The 18,565-nt window shown below is 41.2% G+C and overlaps 1 long non-coding RNA gene across 1 annotated transcript in view; it reads right to left on the bottom strand.

Annotated features, from left to right (window-relative positions):
* Positions 1-10,839: 10,839 nt before the first annotated feature.
* The window catches only part of LOC138283183 (uncharacterized), a 38,147-nt gene continuing 30,421 nt past the window's right edge, over positions 10,840-18,565 (bottom strand). Inside the window, exon 3 of the long non-coding RNA XR_011201113.1 lies at positions 10,840-10,971. This is a non-coding gene — a long non-coding RNA (uncharacterized lncRNA). The remainder of the gene's footprint in view (positions 10,972-18,565) is intronic.

Genomic DNA, 18,565 nt, shown 5'->3' with positions numbered 1-18,565 from the left:
TGTTGCCACCCTCTATACTTTTTGTTCTGTGATTTGTTAACAGATCAATTGCAAATAGTCTTTTCCGTTCTTGCAAATTTGGAAAGTTCAAATTTACGTACAACCACAACAACACCCTTTAGCTACATCTCCATTTGCCTACAGATGGATAATCAATGTGCACCATGATTTGGTCCCTCATGAATTCATTATTTAGGGGGGCGTGGCTGGAGGTCAAACAAGATGGCCGCTGCTCTTTAGAGCTCCGTGAGGCTTCAGCACTTCCTGGAAGGAAAGAGATGTTTTCACATCAGAATTATTAATTTCTCCAGCATTTTTGAGCACCAGAGCTCTGCCGCTGCATAAATATGACTGTATCTTACAGAGACATGGGGTTTTGAAGTCATTTCAGAGACTTCAGGTGAGGGCCTGAGGTGATTATTTATCTGTGTCATGTTCCACTTCATAAGGCTCTACACAAACCTAAACTTTCACAGAGATGATCTATTTGACTTTTAACTGCTTGCCTGGATGTCATTCTACAAATCTAATTTCCTCTGTAATGGAATATTTATTACCTTCGGACAGTCAGCTGAACATTTGACCTCTCTCTTCAAACACATTTAGCTGAGGTTTTCAGCTTTCAGTATTCACTGGCAGCTCTTGTTATCAAGGAGCTCTTTCAAATTGCTCTTCATAACATGGTAAATGCTTTCCTTTGATGGGGTGATTTTTTTCTTTTCAGAAGGTTCCCTTACAACTAGTCACCAATTGTTTGACTGTGTGCAGTAAAGTGCTTTGCTCTTGTGGTATTCTGCCATGCCTGTTCTGAGGGAATAATTTAGGATTTTCTATTTATTTATATTTTATTATATTTTGGTCTGTGGTTGGAAACTTCTCGCAGCAGCTTCTCATTGTAATATAATTTCATCATCACCTCACATTGCTGGCTTCCTATTACCAAATTGCTGCTGGCTTTTATGGGGAGACCACACAATTCTCAGAGCAGCCAGTCATCCTCTTCCTCCAAGTCCAATAATCCTCGAGTGGTGCGCACACAAATAATTAAATCTTCTCTACCACCAGCTTTAACAATGGATAGTGCTATAGACTTTTTAAAGGATAGCACCTCTTCATCTCATGCTGATAGCGCAATTGCAAAAAAAAATCTAATACCTTCTCCATCAAGCGCCAAAAAAAAGACCTTGATTCTCCCTCAAAATCACTTACACATCTTACTCTAGATGATGTCATGGAGGAATTGCGTGCATTAAAGCAAGCCCTTTATGATGGACACTAATGCCTCTTAGCAACGTATTGAGGAGAAATGGTCCCAACACGAACAACAAATTTGTACACTGGAACAGAGAGCCAGTAACCTTGAAGATTGTAGCACTGTCAAGCCTCAGATCTCCAAGGACATAGCTCAACTTAAAAGGCTTACAGAAAACTTAGAAAATAGAAATAGGAGAAATAATCTTTGCCTCTTTGGGATTCCAGAAGGTTCGGAAGGCTTTAACATGATTACATTCTTTCAGACAGCAATACCTTCAATTCTTCGCTTGCCTTCTACCTCTTCCTGCTCTATCCAACGGGCACATCGTTTAGGTCCACACACTTCAACTGGCCCTCGTGCACATCCTAGAGACATTATTATTCTCTTTCTCCAATTTACTGACTTGATGCAAATACTCTCAGAAGCCAAAAAGATGGGCTCTTTGCAATAGTCAGGTCATAAAGTGTTTTTCACACAAGACTTCTCTCCTGCTACAGCTGCACGTCGCAAACAGTTTTTGGACTTACGTCCACAACTCAAATCCTTGAATATTGGATATGGTCTTCTTCATCCATTCCTTTTCAAAATTACATTGAAGGACAAATCTTACTCGTTTGAGGAACCTTAAGTACTACAAACCTTTATTAATCAACACAAAACAGAAGCAATGGAACTAGAAGAATCTGCAATTACTTGAAGATATAATTGAATTTGTCTTTAATGCCCTTTCTTTTATTTCTGGACAGTCTAATAGTAATGATTATGTTTAGTATTTATATCCATGGTTTTCCTTATCTGCGTCTTCTTATTTATTCATTTTTTTAGATAGTGTTTTTTGTGCAATCCTTATGTTCCTTTCCCAACCGTATCCCTTTCTCACCATCCAAATTGTTCTCTTACACGTTCCACTGGTAAGGTTTGATTTTTATTGTTCTTCATGTCACACTCCTTTACTGTAGTTATTACGTTATTTGGTCTCCGAAATGGTACATTTTTCGTTTGTATAATATTTTTTCTTCTGTGAAACTCGCCTTCATATGTTTTAATATCTAATATCACTTTTCTTGTGCTGAAGCCACTCTTGCCTGTCTTTTCAGGTTCTCCGCTGTCCCTCTACCTTTCGGGGTATTCACTTTCTATCTTGTCTTCTTTAGCTTTCGTGGACTTTGGTCCCTGTATTGCCACATCCATGTATATACACCTTCTGGAGGTCATCTTCCTCCTTCTCTTTTTCTTTACTATCTTGTCTCTATCCCATTTCTTTGCTTTTGCAAAATTGATATGACTAGTGTTTTCCTTGTTACAGCAGTTGTTTATTAATACTTCTTGTTATGCAACTTAGAACTGTTACTTGGAATGTTAAGGGGCTTAAACACCCCATTAAACGTCAGCATGTCTTATCTCACCTAGCTCGTTTGAAATGCCACATTGCTTTGTTGCAAGAGACTCACCTCAACGACTCTGAGGCAATTAAGCTTAAAAAGCAATGGGTGGGGGACATTTTCTACTTCCCTTCCACCACAAGCAAAAATAGGGTAATTATACTCTGTCATAAATCTCTAAAACCTACCATAATTTCACAACATCAAGATACAGAAGGCCGCTGGCTACTTGTTACATTTACAATTGACAATATTTCTCTTTCTATCCTAAATATGTACGCCCCCACACATCCAGATCCATATTTTTGGAAGAATCTTTCACATATTGCCTCTAGACTTTCGTCAAACAATTTACTAATAGGTGGGGACTGCACCCAAATTCTCGATCCATTTTTGGACAGACGTTCCATGTCACGTTTCATTCCACATGCCTCCCAGAAAGCTTTTAAGAACTTTCTTTTACAGCATTCTCTCTCTGATTCCTGGAGAATATACAATCCCGACCTCTTGGAATACTCTTTTTATTCTCCTACTCACCATTCCCATTCTAGGCTTGATTATATCTTTCTGAGTAAAGGTTTATTGCAACATATGGTTAACTCTGAAATCGGTGCTATTTTGATCTCAGATCATGCATCTGTGATTACTGACCTTGATCTTTTTCCTAATTGTTCTAAAACATCTTCTTGGAAGTTTAATAACTCTCTACTTTCAGATGCTACTTTTATTGCTTCCTACAGTAAGTTTATAGAAGAATACTTCCACATCAACGATAGTGATCAACTATCATTTCATTTTGTGTGGCATGCATTCAAAGCAGCCTCGAGGGGTTTCATCATAAGTTACGCTCACTAAAAAAACATTCTGCTCAACAAAAACCGACTTCCATCCTTAAAAATATAAAGTCCCTTGAAAATTGAAAACTATACTCACAAAACTAGTAAATAACATCTTGAAGCACTAGTCTCAGTTAAAACCAATATACCATTGAACACGCATGCAGCACCCTCGTGATAATAAATGCCAGATATTACGGTGGTAACAATAAAGCTGGTTCTCTTCTAGCTCGAGATTTGAAACATAGAAAAGAAAAAACAACTGTTAAATCTACCACAGATAACAATAGTGTTGAACACTTTAGAGAGAAAGATAAAGATATAGCATCGTGTTTCGCTTCTTACTATAATGACCTATATACTCCAGAACACACACCATCAGTTGGTATCAACCAATATTTGTCTAATCTCAAACCAAGAGACCCATTGCAGATTGACCTCTCATCTTTAGACCAATCCCTACAGCTTACCAAACTATACACAGCTTTACAATCTCTCCCCAAGGGTAAGGCTCCAGGCCCAGATGGCTTCACAGTAGAATTCTTTATTCAGTTTGCTAAGTCTCTCTACCCCAAGCTCTTTCAAATACTTAATCACTTTATAAAGTCAGGTTCTGCATCTGGCTCATTTACGGAGGCCATGATTTGTCTTATTCCCAAAAAAGATTGGGATGCAACTGAATGTAAAAATTATAGACCCATATCTTTAATTAATACCGATTGTAAACTCAATGCCAAAGTTTTAGCTCTCCGTTTACTCCCATATTGTATTGTATTGTATTGTAATAGTATTTATATAGTGCTTACTACCCCTGCCGAGGCGTCAAATCGCTTTTCGGCGAGTAGCACGCTACTCCTGAACCCAAAAGGAATTAGTGGTGGATTAGTATAGGAAAGTATGAGTACAGTTTTAGTATTATTATAAGTTAATTTGAGCCGCGGATATGTGAGTTTGTTAGTTGGATTGACTGGAGTAATGGAGGGGTGGAGGAGGAAAGAATTCAGAAGTGTTAATTGGGAGTTTATGGTAATAGGATTTAGGCTTAGGATGAGTAAAGGGGGGATGAAAGATGGAAGAGTCTGTGGAAAGGGTTAGGGAAATCATAGTAGCAGGACGGGTTTTGGATGAGTTAACAGTGAGATAAATGAGGGAGAATTTAGTAGGGTTGTTTGGGAGATCATGGTAGTAAAGGGAGGTTTAGGTGAGTTAGATGTGGAAGTGGAGGGAAGAGTTTATGGTGATGGGTAGACAAAGTGTGATATAAAATGAGAGCAGGGATTCATTAGTATCTAATATAACAACTTATCTAGGAGCTATGCAATGACCTATGAACATGTTAAGCATAGAATAACATATATGTATATATATATATATATATATATATATATATATACATACATACATGAATACACACATGAATACACACACATATGTACATACATATACATACTTAAACCATGAGTAAATATACATGAGTTAAACAGGTTTAAAGAGTATGGGCCTCATTACAACATTGGCGGGCGGCGGTTGTAACCGCCGCGGTGCCCATTTTGACATCCCCGCTGGGCCGGCGGGCGGAAACAGAGTTTCGGGGATGTGGGCCGCAACATGGGAGCCGGCTCCAAATGGAGCCGGCGGTGTTGCGGCCATTCGACGGGTGCAGTTGCACCCGTCGCGCTTTTCACTGTCTGCAGAGCAGACAGTGAAAAGCCTCAGGGGGCCCCGCGACTCCCCGTACCGCCAGCCTTTCCCTGGCGGTTCAAACCGCCAGGAAAAGGCTGGCGGTAGGGGGACTCGTAATCCCCTGGGCAGCGCTGCTAGCAGCGCTGCCCTGGCGGATTACTACCATTTGTCATTAGGCCATTGTGGCAGGAAACCGCCGGCCCCGGCGGTGCGGCCGCGGCGCTTCCGCCGCGGTCGTAATGACCCTGGAAGCACCGCCAGCCTGTTGGCGGTGCTTCCGTCATTTCAGCCCTGGCTAACTATATATAACTAGAATATACACATAATCAGATAAAAAATATTTATCAACATAGGCATATGCAGTCCATAGCTGTTTGAATATGGTGGTTATGAAAGAAAGAGCCAACTCTTGAGTAGTTTTCTGAAGACAAGATAGTTATCTGTGGCTCTTATAGTTTGGGGTAATGAATTCCATAGTTTGGCCGTTTGAACGGAGAAGGATGTACCACCTATAGTCTTTTTCTTGTATGGTGGTGTTCTAAGGCGGGGTGCCAATCTTGAGCGGAGGTTTCTTTGTTGAATGTATTTGGTTATTTTGTTTCTGATAAAAAGCAGTCCTGTTCCATGCATAGCTTTGTGGGTGATACAAAGCAGCTTTAAGGTGCATCTTCTGGCAATGGGTAACCCATGTAGTGCTCTCAAGGCAGGGAAGATGTGGGCTTGTGGCTTTACATGTAATAGTAGCCTGGCTGCGGAGTTCTGAATACGTTGTAGTTTTTTCATAATAGATGGAGATGATCCATGGTAGAGGCCATTGGCATAATCCAGTTTGGATAGTACAAGCAAGATAGTAGCTTGCACCTTGTGTGGAAATCCGAGGTGGGGAAAGATGCATTGTAGTGTCTTCATGGTGATGAAGCTTGTTCATGCTAATTTGTCCACTTGGGCATTCATTGTTAACTTGGAGTACATGGTGATTCCAAGGTTTTTAACTTCCTTGGATAATTGAGGAGGTGGTCCGAGGTCATCAGGCCAGGCGCACAGTGGGTCATAATTTTTCCAGTCACCACATATGAGTATTTCTGTTTTGGAAGCATTTAGCTTGAGATGGCTCCAAGTCATCCACTGATCAACGGCTCTGAGGCAACTGAAGATTAGTGAGTTTTCAATGTTTCTGGGGCATTCTAATTTAAGTAGTATTTGTGTGTCATCTGCATAGTTGTAGCATGTAGCATTGATCAGTTATGGTAATGATATCATGTGGATGTTGAAAAGCAAAGGTGAGATGATTGATCCTTGGGGGACCCCGGCTTTTGTGAGGTAGGGTTTGGACGAGAAGGGGGGGGAAATAGATGATATTAGTTATTTTTTGAAGGTAGGATGTAATCCAGTAGAGAGCAGTCCCTTCTATGCCGGCTTCGTGGAGTCTTTGAATTAGGGTGTCATGGTCAACCGTATCAAAGGCAGCCGAGAGGTCCAAGAGAAGTAGTGCAGCAACTCCACTGCGGTCGACTGTGGTTTTAAGATCATCCCAGATTGCTATGAGTGCTGATTCAGTGCCTCTTCCTGGGCGGAATCCAGTTTGGAAGTCTTAAAGTATAGAATTGTCTTCAATGAATTGTGACATCTGGGTGAATGCTGCTCTTTCTATCAGTTTGTCCAGGAAAGGTCCATTTGTGATTGGTCTGTAATTGTTGGGGTCTTGGAGGTCTAGGTTTGTTTTCTTTAATAACAGTCGTATGTATACCTTTTTCAGGTCTACAGGAAATGTTGATGTAGTTAAAGAGTTGTTGATGATTCTTTTTATAGGTGTGGCAGCATTTTATGAAGGTCTAGAGTCACTTGATATCTTGAGTTTGTTGGCTAGGTAGCGAGGGTGTGAAAATGTGAATGGCTTTATGGGTGATACAAGCAGTCCTGTATATGGTCCTAGCTTCAATACGAAGCAAGCAAAGAGTTGTCACTATAGGTGTGATATTCCTTCCGTCTGGATGGTAGAGATTGTATCTTAGCACGATCTCTCCCAAGGCATGGCCTCTCCGAAGCTTTCACTTGGGCATATGCTCAGACCTTAAGAAGCCATCAAAGAGCTGTCTTTTTTATGCAGTTTTACATAGCACGAGCTTGACTAGAAGATATTGAAGCCCTTTACATAAGTACCACTTATACTGCATGAGACCACTTTAATTTGTGTTTCTTTTTTTAAAGGCCCTAATGTCATTGGTTCGACCCGAGTACCACCAACTCCTGTATGGCATCCTTCAGACGACTTGGTAAATTAAAAGAAAGTTAGTTATAAAAAAGAAAACAAATTGCCATTTTGTTTGTCCTTCTTGGCATGTTTTTGCCTGTCACACGCCTTCCTGTTAGCAGCGCACAAGAAATAAAAAGAATAAAATAGTATTTCGTTCACGTGGGGAGAAGTGGACAAAAAACGAATTAAGTTGAATCAATCAGCGCATAGTCCCTGTGCCACACAGGGGGAACGAAAATAATGGCAGGCCTGAAGTGAACGAATTACGAGGCTGTGAGGAAGAGTGCCAGGCCAGCTAACAAATGGTGAGTGACAGGCAGGCTACAAGCTCTTTGCTCTACACAAGTCTTGCAAGTGAGACACACGCGCTAGCGCATGCACTCACAGGGTCGACCCTAAAAACAAAAAGCACGCTATGACGTGGGCCGTGCATCAATGCTTTTCAGGGAGTGGGGAGTCAAGCAAAAAGGTGAGGGAGAAAGTTCTCTCGATCAGTAAGAGTATCCACTGAAGGAACTCTAAGATCGAGTGATATGAGGTCAGACAACAAGGACAGGAGATGGGTGGGTTCAAGCAACGGGAGAAATAATAAGAAACTTGCAACAACAAGGACGGAGAAGCAGGCTGCAAGGAGGAGCGACACTGAAGAAAACAAATGGTAAGCAATAGATGTGCTCCAAGACAGTTTTTGTAAACAATAGTATCACATAAGCAAGAGCACATAGGCCACGCAGACGCAAAGTTAAAAAGGGGGTGCTAAACTAACTTCAGTTGTTGTAATGAAACTATATACCTGAACTTATTGATTCTCATCAATCTGGTTTTATTCCGAATAGAAATGTAGCATAAAATTCTTGTACGTTTTTAAATATTATTAACAAGCATTCTAAACTTAAGATTCCTCTGGCAGCTTTATCATTGGATGCGGAAAAGGCCTTCTATAAGGTCTATTGGGGTTTCTTGCCGAAGGCATTGGAATGGCATGGACTATGTACTATGGCATGAACTATGTACTAAATTCCGACCTTTGATATTTATTCTTTATTCCTCACCATGTTCCTCGGTTATAACAAATGGTATCCGATCTCCTTTTTTCCCTCTTAAAAGGGGCACTCATCAGTGATGCCCATTATCTCCTTTACTATTTATTTTGGCTCTCGAACCCTTTCTATACCAATTAAAAACTTCTGAACAATTCACGGGGTTTCAAATTAATAATAAACATATTACATTTATGGCATACGCTGATGATATTTTTTTGTTCATGTCTCACCCTGACATTTCTCTTCCTGCATGAACTCATCTTATATTCTGATGTATCTGGATATAAAATTAATATATACAAAACAGTGGTCTTACCACTTAATGCTCATTACACTGGCTCTGTATTCCTTGATGCACGATTATCTTGGAATTCTTCTAAGATTAAATGCCTGGGGGTATGGTACTGCACTACAGGATACACTAAAGACTAGTTCAGAAATCTTATCTGCAAAGCTTGTAGATCTCACACAGAAATGGTCTCCATTATATCTCACGTGTTTGGGCCGCTTGGACACCATTATGATGATGCTTCTCCCTATCATTTACTTCTTCCTTATGATGCTGCCTATTAAGATACCTAAACTTTTTTTTAGTTCAATTGATAAAATTCTATCCAAGTTCCTGTGGTAAACAACCCCGAATCTCTCTCTCGTAATTAAAACTTCCTAAAGTACAAGGTGGAGTTAACTTTCCTGACTTTTTGGCATTAAGCAAATACAACCCTATTTATATACACTCAATGATGCACATCAAAAGCTATTGTTCTCTTTGGAAGAAACATTTATTACTCTCTTTTCCCATAAACACATTATATTTATGTCTAACCTCCCAAAATTCTGGTTGCCCAGGACTATCTCCCATTCAGTCAACTTAGTGAAACTTTTTTTTATTTCGCATCTTACCCCCATTAATCAATTTAACAGTCCTATTTGGCACAATAGTTCTCTTAGGAAACAAGGTAAAACCTTGTGTTGGAAGGCTTGGATGACTAAAGGTATTCTTCTCATTTCCCATATATATCAGAAAGACTCTCTCATCCCTTTTACTGCTCTGTCAGCAACTTATAATCTCCCTATTCGCATGAAATCCCAATATATCATTCTTTCTACTCTGGTCCAAGAGGCTCTCAATAAACTTATACATCACAATCATTCTTCTCTTGCATCATCTCCACACCTGATCATAACTTTTAATTATCCTAAGGCAGATGGAATTTATAAACTTTTAAGAATGTCTGTTCCACCTAGACGCAAATCACCTATTGAGACAGTGTGGGAATCACATCTTGGTGTTTGGCCAACTTTTTCATGGGATAGAATATGGTATAAGATACATTCCACTGCACGCACTGCAAGCCTCATGCAGACCCTATATTTTTTTAATAATAGACTTTTCTACACTCCTGTACGCCTTTACAAACTCAAACTTACACAAAATGATAATTGTTGGCTCTGCCACACTCAGCAGGGTACTGACGTTCACATGTTTTTTTCTTGTCCATCCCTATCTACTTTTTGGTCCTCAATATGGTCTCGCATTTCAGCAATAGCTCAGATCTCCTTACCAATGTCATATGAATTACTATTTTTGGGTGGCATACACAAAATCTGGAGTTCATTCAAGCCTCTTGAAAAATTGGTGGACCTCTTGCTTATTATGGCAATCTCTATTATTACTTCTAACTGGAAATCTTCAGAGATCATTACTCTCATAAGGTGGTGGAATTCTGTATGTTATCATCATAGAATTGACAGCTACAGGCTTGATTCAACAGGAACTTTCTTCACACGTCATCAGCTATGGTTGTCATTAAGTAACTATCTATCACGCACTGGGAAGGAAATTGATTTTTCTCCTCCTTTTTAAAAAATAAAATATAATTTCCTGTTTTTCTTCTTATATATACTTATTTCATCTTAAATTTGCTGTAACTACTGTCTTTTACCTCTCTCTCCACATGACTATCACTTGATTCCCTTTTCTATCCCTATAGCTCTTCTCCCTTTCCCTTTCTCTTTCTTCTTTCTTTATTCAAACTTGGAGTCTTTGATACTATATTGCTGTATATACCTAATTCATTTGCATGTTTAATATGCATTTATAAGTACAATATTCTTTATTCATGTATATTCACAAGTGCATATCTCTGTTCTGGCAATGTTAAAATGATGTTCTTGTATTTGACTCAATAAAAAACATATTTTTAATGAATTCATTATGTAGGTTACCAAACTAACAGTGCAACTCAATGATTTACTTTGTGCTTCCTTTTGAAGAACGTATATCTGTCAACAGCAGTGCATTCTAGGGGTGAATATTAATTCTCAACATTATCAAGAGCATTCTTTGATGATTCAGTTTCATCAGCACATCTTAATTTCCTGCTTTGAATCTCCCAGTCCAAGAGAATGCAAATGTATCACTTTCGGTTCCTCAGGCGTGAAGTTCTGCTCCTCAATCGTTGACAGGTAGTTTAAGAAGTACTCTTTCCACTCTTCACATTTCATCATTGATTCACTGAGGCAGAAGAAATTGGAAAAGTGGATGAAAAGATGAGATATGGATCTCCAAGGGAGTTTTATTGGGTAAGTGCAATTCAGACACTGACCATCTCAGTAACACAGCAGCAACTGAATCATATGGAATTTTTAAGATCTTTATAAATTAATGGAAGTCAGAATGCATTCTTGTTCCAAACATGTCCAAGCAAAAACGGGCTCCACACATATCCTTCTCTTAACAATACAGACAACAAGTTGATAACAAGAATTAAATAGTAAAGAGGAAATGGAACATGCAATAAAGAATTAAATACAATAAATAGAGAAATTAATACATTAATCAAAATGTCATCTTCAATAAGGACAAATAAATCAATAAATACTTTAATAAGCACATAAGAAATGAATATTTCTTCTGCTAGATTGGCACTGTTTTTGACCTACTTTCCAGTTGAACACCATTTTGTGCGCAACTTTTTACTTCATCTCCATTCACCCCCATTAAAAGAAGACATCCCTGTACTGATGTGAAGTGTAGTCCTCATATAACACGACATATTTCCCACAGTGGTTTTCCAGTAAAGCTTGCTGGCTAAAGCTAACTGCAATTGATCTTTAAAAACTCGATTCACTCTCTCTACCAATCCATTACTTCTGAAGTGATAAAGTAACATTCTAACATGCTATAGGCCAATGGACCTCAAGACATTTTTAATCTCAGCAGATGTCAATTGTGTTCCATAGTTGGTTACAACAATATCTGCCTCCCTCCATACCCTTCATGCATACAATCAATAATCCATGCTACTACACACACTTTTCACAACCTTGATTTCAGACCACCTGGTCATATCATTAATCCTGACCAATAAATATTTGGGAACTTCACTAGGAATCTCAAATTGATCAGATATGTCCATGGCTACTTTGCTCCAAGGAGTGTCAACCTTTTCAAATGGAGAAGGCACAATAACTTCGATCTTGTCACTCACAATGCATGGACCACATTCACACACAAATCTCTCATTCGCTTTATCCACACCAGGCCACCATAAATCCATCCTGGCTCCGCTTTTCACTGCTCTAATCTCCAGATGTGCCAAAGATAAAAAATTTCTATGTATTCTCTCAGGAATCACTTGCAAACCATCCCTCCTATTAAGTCGATGATCACATGTCTCTCTATTAATGAAAACAAATGGTTCAATAGTGCAGGTTCCGATACAAACTCTTTAATGTTCAGCCTTCCCTTAATCATGTGCTCTATCACCTCCTCCAACATCTTGTTCACATAGAGACTCTGCCTCTATTCATCCTCTGACATCCACCATTTAACACCCCCCACCGATCATGAAAACAACCTCAATCTTATCTTCCAATTCACCAGAATAGCAACATGCCCCTTCCAGAGTTACAAAGGACGTGAGGTGCTTAGATTCCTCATGCAACTCCTTCTGGTGATCCACTTCAGCACCTTCTAATGTACACATTTCATTGTTGTTAAGGAAAGGCTCAAATGTTCCTTAAGGGGGAAGTATAATCCTAGACACCCATGACAATAGTTATAAAAGAGCCTTCATTTGATAGTTTACTTTTACAATAAATGTATTTATAATAGAAACCATCATATTCAATTTAGAAACTCAATTTGGTTCAATATCACATACATAAAGCAGGTGCTCCTAAAAGTGTAAGTGTGCAGGTGCTATTCACGAGGCAAATATATACATGTGACTAGTAAAGACATCCAGATATGGCAAACAGTACTCAAAACTATGAGTCTTGGAAACCTTAGTCAATTTGTTTAAAAACCAGTCCACTGTAGAAATTGTTGACGTTTCGACCCACAATATAGAATAACTTAAACAAGGGTCATCATCAGGATGTAAATATTTTCAAGAGACACTAGCCAAGGTAGGTAGCCAACACGTCAATAGATTTGTGTGGAGGACATATATCCCTTGATTGCATCAGCATAATATAACATCAATGCGTTGTGCAGTGAACACTTACACTAACTCGAACAGCTAAATGGAAGACCATATGTTCATTCCCATTTCCATGGGTTTCCTTAAGCCGATGAACTTCCCGTTGAGGGTCGGCCGTGCATGAATCGCACAATGACATAGGGCTCCTGCAGACAGTGAGATGTGCTGGCCTGAGTGCACCGATATAGTGGCACGCATGCGGCACACTAACCTGATGAAGCAAACAAAACTTAGTGACTCTTCCTCGTCACTGCATCTGCCCTTGCCTGGAGGCCCAACACACGTGTCAAAACTTGCTTGATGTGGAGTACAACACGTAGTGAATGCCTTATGTTAATACGTGCTTGCCCTTGCCTGGAGGCCACGCAGGTTCTGTGACACTGGGGCTTGTGGTGTGATTTCAAACTTCAATACTACAGATGAACCACACTCACGGAGAGATGAATGAGTGTAGTCCACACAGTGCTGCAACTTCTACAGGATCATCTACTTCAAAAACAGGGATCCTCACAGCAGTGAAATAACCTGTGGGGTGTGGCTCTTCCCAAGGCTGAAACAGGGACTACTCTGGTGCTAGAACTAATGGGGAATAGCCACCTTGACACCCAGCTGGAATCCATCCAAAATTATACTTTGTGCAAAGTTCTCTATTCTTGAGCTTTTTGAAAAGGACTGAAGCGTGTTAAGTAAGGAAGGCATGACACTATGCACCCATTACCTTGTTTTTACTTCATTGTCCCAGTGCTTCCCTTCATTAATAGCCATCTGTACACCCCCATAATAACTCTGTTCAAGTGTTTGGCAGTGTTGTTTCTAACTGGGTGATATCAGGGTGTGCTTAAACTTGATTCAGTTCCTAGTCATGAAGTCTTTAACAGCTTCAGAAACAAACTGTATTCTGTTTTTGCTTAAAATGGACTTGGGAATATCTTCATGAATACTGCATCCTACAATCCCACAACACCAGAAGAGTTAGCTCTTTCAACAATGTTAGTCTCTTGGCATTTGTAACATAATCATATATTTGCAAAGATCACTGAGATCCAGTACTGGTTCAAACAATTCAATAGCCAATGCCTCCCAGGAATTTTTGGACACTCCATAAGACATAGAGAAGGTGTAAGTGTTACCTGTGCCTGATGAGTGCAACTTTATTTGGCAACTCCAGCAAGTAGCTGCACTAGCTAGCTTCACTTTGTCTGATCCTCTCAGAACCCCACATCTAAAGAACTCCTTAATAAAATACCACTGAATCCTAATACTCACATGAACACTGTAAGCAGACACTACAGTTTGGAATGGTAAGATGGCCAGTCTGGCCCTAGTGGTCTATATTAAAGGCTCTGCACACAAATGATAATGTATAGGGTATAGATTTTAATCATAATAATCGTTAGTCATCCTCATTTGGATAGATTGGACCTTATCATTCATGGCCCAGAACCAGTTGACATCAATCATACACAGTGTGATACTCTGCTATCTTCCTGTAGAGAGGCACACAAGCTCCAATCCTCTATGATTCATTCTTATTCTTTCCCTTTCTTATGATGTCTTCCTTTCTTAGCTCTTCCTCTCTCTCGCTCTTTACCATTCTCTAACTCACGAACACACAATTCCATTAAAATGCTATGTTACTGTGACGCACAGAAGCTCCCCATGTCAGTGTCTGTCTCATAGACATTTGATTGTGATCAGCTCCTCCTTTCTTACTTGTCTAGGAATAACCTACTTCTCTGCACATTCAGACCTGTAGTTCTGTCTGTCCTGCTTTGATTACTGGTGAGCATCCTTTAAGACGTTGACTCCTGCTAGATTCCAAATACTGTAGATTGAAAAGAATTGGTTACACTGCTCCATTCACTCTTTCATATCCCTCATCTATGATAACTCTTGAGCATGTTCAACTACTACAACAGCTTCCTCCTGCAATGTGGAACAAACACAGGAGGGACAAACATAAACCATTTACCAATGTCATCAAAGGAGTTTTGAAGGGCAAGCCCACGAACGAGTGGTAGTGATGGGCATGAGGTGGGCATTGTTAAAAGCCCAGATACATGCCGTCACATCGGAAAAGCAGTGCTTGCGTGCTGCTAGGGTTCACCTATAAATAAAACACAGGGGCACTAGAGAACCCACAGGAAGATGGCTGCATTCTAGTGCTGCTCTGCCTGACAGGGCTAATAATCCACCAATAATCCTATCACCGGACAAGCACTGGCTGCTGCAAAGGTTGATATATTACTCCCTAACGCTCTGTGAACACTATGAATGTGAACCTGTCTTGAAAACACCAGATTTCAGCAGAAAACAACAATGCAGTGAAGACCCCATTGCCATCTAATGTGGTAGAAAATGGTAGCAGACAACTCACAGCAGTGAAATAACCTGTGGGTGTGGCTCTTCCCAAGGCTGAAAGAGGAGACTACCGAGCATGCCTGCGACCCGGCGCTGTTGGGGAGGAGGGCAGAGTGGTGCCCCTGTGATGCGGTGATGGCTCTGGGTGTGCTGCCTTTCTGTTGTCTGTAGATGTACACAGCCAAGAAAAGGCCCAGGAACCTGCCTGCGGGAGCCATGAGGAGACGTAGGAGGTCCGGATGCGACTCAGCGCATGCCCAGCAAACAGCAGCCAAATTTGACAGTGGGCTCTGCGAGAAGTGAATTGTGGCTGCAGTAACTGGGGTGCAACACCAGCAGCCAATGGAGGTCTCGGTGTGGACTCACACTTACGGGGAGATTGAGATTGGGAAGCTGCACTGCAACATAGGAGCACAGAATGAGAGACTGAAGTGTGCTCCCCCATGCCTGCTGGCAGAGGTCCCTAACATTTCTGTGGATGAATGAACATTACTGCAGAGGTACAGCTGGAGTCTACGGCCAGTTACATCACTGCACAGTGAGTAGTATATTTCGTTTGGGCTCCTGCCATGAATATGTCCCAACCAAGGCACTGAAATAGGACTGGTTTGTACCATAAAGACCTGCCACTGTAGACTTCAGAGACGAGTGGCCAATAACTAGACATATCACCTGAGAACACCACTGCATATTACAATATTGCAATAACGTACTTTGGTCTGGGGGAGAGGGGGGAGCTGTGCCCCAAGTGTATGGTCAACAGTCCTGATGAAGTGGAGAGGCCATGAGGAGACAGTGCATAGAGGCCTCGAACTGTAACTGGATCCCAGAACGTATATTTGTGTTGGAGAGGCTACTGTTAAGGACTGCACGTAGGAAAGTGGGCTGCATAATGCCAGGTTGTGGTTTACGCGCAAAGAGCCCAGATAGGCCACTTCCACCTCTGGACTGTGTCGGATCATACCAGGGATGCCTTGCAGCTTGACTGAGAGTGTTCCACTTCCTAACATCCTGCTTCCTGCTAAATGAATGTGGTGACTCCTGCTGTGGCGCAAAACTCAAGGGTAAGCTGCTGTCAACTCTAACATCTATAAGGGACTGAGGTGGCCTGGCTGCCCATGGGTGGCTGACGCAGGAGGACATTTGCTCAGTGTGCACTAATCCAACACTGGTGATCTAAGGTCTGGTAGTTCGTGGTGCACAACCTTGAGATGGGATAAAACTGGTAAACAGCAATTGCAGCTCACATTTGAATCTCGGTGCCCCACGAAAAGCCAACAAGCTGCACTGTCAGATTCAGAACAAGACTTGCCATCAAAGGACACTTTGCTGGCCATGCAGCAAATCCTGCACTTGATTAATGGAAAAATTGATGCATTGAATCTGCACATAGACCATATGGCAACTAAATTGTACAGACAGGGCACCTGCATTACTGAAGCAGAACATCACATTTACACGGCAGAGGATGGGCTCAGCTATATTAGCGCCAAGGGCATAAATATGTTTTCAGGTGCAGGCAGTTATTCAAGCCAAAAATGAGGATTTAGAAGCCAGATCGCGCAGGAACAACTTGCGGATCACAGGAGTGCCAGAATACGCAAACACCTGCAGGTTGGAACATTATGTGGAAAATATGCTGAAGGAAATATTTGGCGTGGAACACTTCTTTAATTGTAGAAAGAGAACGTAGATCACTTACAGTGAAACCGATCCCGGGTGCACTTCTGCTCCCCATAATTTCAAAATTACTAAATTACTGTGATCGCGACATAGCACTTTGTTTCACAAGTGAACTGCAACATACAACATATCAAGGAAATGAGGTGGCATTTTATACAGATTTTACATCTGCAGTCCAGGCAGCAAGGAGTGAGTTCCTCTTGGTTAAAAAGAAGCTGCAGGCCTTAAATGTGCAGTACTCAGTGCTGTAACTGACCCTCTTGCGGATCCAGCACAAAGGCAAGCCAAAAGTGTTTACAGCACCAAAGGAAGCCATGAACTTCATAAAAATGTTGACCCGTCCTGATAAGAATCACTGTGAGTCGGAAGTGGATGTTATAGGGCCAGATGTAGGAAGAAAACATTTTGCGAGGTGCAAATTGCGAGTACTAGCGACTCGCAATTTGCACCTCGCAAAATGTTATGCAGAAAGGTGTCTCAGACACCTTCTGCGACTCGCTATGGGGTCGCAAAGACCCACCTCATCAATATTCATAAGGTGGGTCGCATTTTGCGACCCCATAGCGAGTCTAGGCACTCACAGGGATGGAGGCCTGCTGGAGACAGCAGACCACCATGTCTGTGACTGCTTTTAAATAAAGCAGTTTTTTTCTTTTCTTTTTGCAGCCCGTTTTCCTTAAAGGAAAACGAGCTGCAAAAAGAAAAAATACCGAAACCATTTAGTTTCGGTTTTTTCAGAGTAGGCAGTGGTCCATAGGACCACTGCCTGCTCTGAAAAATATATTTTTTTGCATTCACAAAGGGGAAGGGGTCCCATGGGGACCCCTTCCCTTTTGCGAATGAGTTACCATCCACTTCAAGTGGATGGTAACTGCGAGTTGGTTTGCGACCGCTTTTGTGGTCGCAAAGCAACTCTACATCGCGATGAGGTCGCAAATAGGAAGGGAACACCCGTTCCTATTTGCGAGTCGGAATCCCATTTTGCGAGTCGACACCGACTCGCAAAATGTGATTCTGCATCGCGTAAGGGCTTTTGCGCCTCGCAAACAGCGTTTTTTGCCGTTTGCGAGGCGCAAAAGCCTTCCTACATCTGGCCCATAGAGACTTACGTAAGATGGTGGACAGCCGTGCATTTAACTAAGAAGTGGGAGACCTTCGGCAAAGGAAGGCCCAGGAACTGTGATGTGGGATCCGAGGCCTGTGACTGTCCTCCACACCTTGAATACTAGCTGATTTTCAGTAGACCTGAGCTACTGTGTTATATGTTGTTGTCATTTAAGTGACATGATTCAAATTGCTAAGTGTCAAATGAGGGCACTAGACAATGTTCTAATGTTTTGGTTTGACATGTGGTTCTCACCAGACCCGACAAATACTACCATGGCCACCTCCACATATGGGGAGGGGAATCAGTCTTTAGTGGCCCTCAGAGGAAGGAATGTTTATGCCTTACGGTTTAATCGATTTAATAATCATGAACTGTCTTGTTGGGTTTGAATTTGTTGGTTGTTGCTTGTGAATGTGGATGGCTTTAGCATATTTGGGATGCTGAAGTGGGTGGGGCGGGAGTTTGTGTCA

The sequence above is a fragment of the Pleurodeles waltl genome, chromosome 3_1, assembly GCF_031143425.1.
Source record: "Pleurodeles waltl isolate 20211129_DDA chromosome 3_1, aPleWal1.hap1.20221129, whole genome shotgun sequence".
Taxonomy (NCBI): Eukaryota; Metazoa; Chordata; class Amphibia; order Caudata; family Salamandridae; genus Pleurodeles; species Pleurodeles waltl.
The sequence above is the reverse complement of the archived record's forward strand: the minus strand, read 5'-3'. Positions and strand labels throughout refer to the sequence as shown.